This window comes from Otolemur garnettii, unplaced genomic scaffold, assembly GCF_000181295.1.
Source record: "Otolemur garnettii isolate 467f Iridium unplaced genomic scaffold, OtoGar3 scaffold00068, whole genome shotgun sequence".
NCBI classification, from domain to species: Eukaryota; Metazoa; Chordata; class Mammalia; order Primates; family Galagidae; genus Otolemur; species Otolemur garnettii.
In genome coordinates, this window is record NW_003852463.1 from 10035981 (window position 1) to 10039533 (window position 3553).

Genomic DNA, 3553 nt, shown 5'->3' on the forward strand with positions numbered 1-3553 from the left:
GAAGACCCAGCAAAGTGAAATAAAATCAATTAGAGATGAATAAAGTTCTTCAAAAGTCAATGAGTAGGATGATCACATGTCCCTGTGTTCCAGAAATATCCCCAACTTCCTTCTAACAGCACCCCCATCTGCTTTCTTTCTCTTGCTCTGTCACCTGGGCTAGAGTGCTCTGGCATCAACCTTGCTCACAGCAACCTCAAGCTCCTGGGCCCAAGTGATCCTCCTGCCTCAGCCTCCCAAGTGGATGGGATGACAGACATTTACCACCATGCCCAGCTAAGTTTTCTATTTTTAGTAAAGATGGGGTCTTGCTCTTGCTCCGCTGGTCTCGAACTCCTAAGCTCAGGCAATCCTCCTGCCTCAGCCTCCCAGAGTGCTAGGATTATAAGCGTGAGCCACCATGCCTGACCCCATTTACTTTTGAAATGTGCCAGTTTGGCTAACTTTGTAATAGATGCTTAAGGCTAACACCTCCCAAATGCACTGAGCAACCTTAACATCACCTTGACCTCAGACACAGTATCCTCCTGATGTGATGCAATAGGAAGCACCTGGTACCACCTATGAAATATCCTTGCAAAAAGAAAAATAAACAAATAAATAAATAAAAGATCTTGAATCTAATCAAGTCTCCGGGTCAGACTTTCCCAGCTGGGTACCATGGACATTTTAGGGGTATAATTCTTCTTGTGAGCAGCTGTCCTGGGCACGGCAGGGTGTTCAGCAGCGTCCCACCTGTGCCTGCTGGATGCCAGTAACGCCTCACCCCCGATTGGGACAACCAAAAATGTCTCCAGACATTGCCAAATGTCCCCTGGGAGGTGAGAGGAACAAAATCCCCCCCAGCTGAGAGCCTCTGCTGTACATCCATAAGCACCAATTTGTAGGGAACGGGGTGAAGAAGCACGTGAAGGGACAGCAGCGGAATATGACCAGCCAAACTCAGAACGGGGGAAGTTCTCAAGGACAGATGACCCAGTTTCTTCAACAAACATATGGCATGGGAAGCTATGGAGGGAGCAACCACGAGAGTTTAAAAGTACTTATTTAAAAAAAAAAAATCAACCAGTGGGATGTGTGGACCCCGTTAGGATCCTGATTTAAACAAACTACAAACAGACCTTTTTGATACAATTGAAGTACAAACTATGTGTAATGACACAAAGTATTGTTAATTTTGTGGGTGTAATAATGGTAACTGTGGCTACATTATTTTTTAAAGCTTTCCTTTAGAGATACCTATGACTGAATTGACAGATAAAGTGCTATGGCATCTTTCTGGTTGCAAAGGAGGAAGGTGAGGAGGGATGAACCATCCTCCAAACAGCAATGATGATTGAAATTGAGTGATGGTGACAGGAGTGTTCACCACCGGATCCTTCTCTCAACTTTTGTGTATGTTTGACATTCTCCACCATGAAAACTTAAATGGAAAAGAGAAAAACCCAAGGAATTAACAAAGCATGGCTCAATGGGAAGAAAGGGGCTTCCGGAGTTCAAGGTAACATTGCTGGCTCTGCCACCAACTGGTCTGCTCATTTTAAGCAGGGAATCCAGCTCTCTGGGCTACAGAAGAAGGATCTTGAAATCACAGAGTTCTGTAGTCCCTTCCAGGTGAAATGTTCAATGACTCTACAGCACTACCTGAAAAAAGTGAGTTGAGTAGCAGCACTCTCAAAAACCTGAATTTGTGGTGGAGACGCCGGCGGTGAGTTTTGGCCCACTGTGGCCCTTCCTCAGCCCCTCGACTAGTTTAGATGTAGCAAGATTAACTGCATCGGAACATTCCGAATTAGGAAGTGCCCGCGTGCGTCAAACCTCTCTGGAAGCGGCTGTGGCTGCAGTTTGAGTAAGTTGTCGGGAAAGTGTGAATTACAAGTCGGTATTACAAAAGGGTTTATTTTCAGCCTTTCCCAAAAACAGTGAGAAAGAGGAAGGCATGCATAATAAAGCAGCCGGGCATCTGAGGCCAAAGTTTGATTTTCCTCGTCCTCTCCTCCCGCCTTCCAAATACCGGAACTACAGGTGTTCCTTTCCTGCCAAGCTATAACCACCAACCAGAAGAGGGCAGGTGGAAAGAGACAGAGGAGGGAAGTACCACTCCTGGGTGTGGCTGCAGATCTCTGTGTGGCAAAGGGACAGCAAAGTCCTGATCTCCCCACGCCCCTGCTGAATCCTGCTGCAATGAAGAGATGAGATTGGGACCAAATGCCAGATGCCACAGAGCAAACCCTATTATAGAGAGCTCCCTACAGAAACGCCCTAGAAAACAGCAGCCAGAAGATCCCTGCCCTTGCTTTGAAGAATGCAGATACCTTCATTACCACCATGTGTGGTGCATCCCCCACCCCCCTCCACCCCTATCCTGGCCCCTAACTAAAACTTCAGCCAGTCTTCCAGTTAGCCTCAAGGGTGACCTTCTGCAAACCTGCCTGAGCCACTTACCCCCTCTTTAAGATATTTTCACACTTCCCCATTGCCATAGGAATAAAATCTTATGCATAGGACTTCTAGTAGAGGCAGTGAATACTAATGACTTAAAAGCATTCTCGGGCCAGGTGGTGGCTCATGCCTATAATCCTAGCATTCTAGGAGATCAAGGTTGAAGGATCCCTTGAAATCAGGAGTTGGAGACCAGCCTGAGCAAGAACAAGATTGCATCTCTACTAAAAATAGAAAAATTAGTTAGGCTTAGTGATATGAGCCTATAGTCCCAGCTACTGGGGAGGCTGAGGCGGGAGGATCACTGTAGCCCAGGAGCCTGAGGTTGCAGAGAGCTATGTTGATGCCACTGCACTCTACCCAGGGCAAGAGAGCAAGACTATGTCTCAAAAAGGTAAAATAAAATAAAATAAAATCCTTGGAAATCACAAGAGATGTAAACCTCCTTTGGATAAACCTGGAATGAATTTCTTTCTTTCTTTCTCTTTTTCTTTCTCTCTCTCTCTCTTTTTTTTTTTGAGACAGAGCCTCAAGCTATTGCCCAAGGTAGAGTGCCATGGCATCACAGCTCACAGCAACCTCCAACTCCTGGCTCAAGCAATTCTCTTGCCTCAGCCTCCTAAGTAACTGGGACCACAGGCACCCACCACAACGCCCGGCTATTTTTTGATAGTAGCTGTCATTGTTGTTTGGCGGGCCCAGGCTGGATTTGAACCCGTCAACTCATGTGTATGTGGGCTGATGCCTTAGCCACTTGAGCCACAGGCACCAAGCCTGGAATGAATTTCTTTATCCTATTCATGTGCCAGGTCTAGCCTGCCTTTCCAGTCTTCCCAGACTCTTAAGTTATCAAACAACAGGCCCCTCTCTGCAGAAAGGGGTGTGGAATACTCAGTTCCACACAGTGGGCACCCCCTCCCCAGACTGAATGGATTCAAAGAATGGAGCAGCCCCAGGAGGGATACAGGGTGTATTCCAAAAGTCTTGTCCACCTGAAACATCAACCAAAGCACTTTAGCAGGCTGCCCAGAGGCCAGTGGCAGAGGCAAACAAAAGCCTTGAAGGGTAGAGGGTGGCAGAGAGTCAGCAGGAGGTAGATCAGTTCAATCCT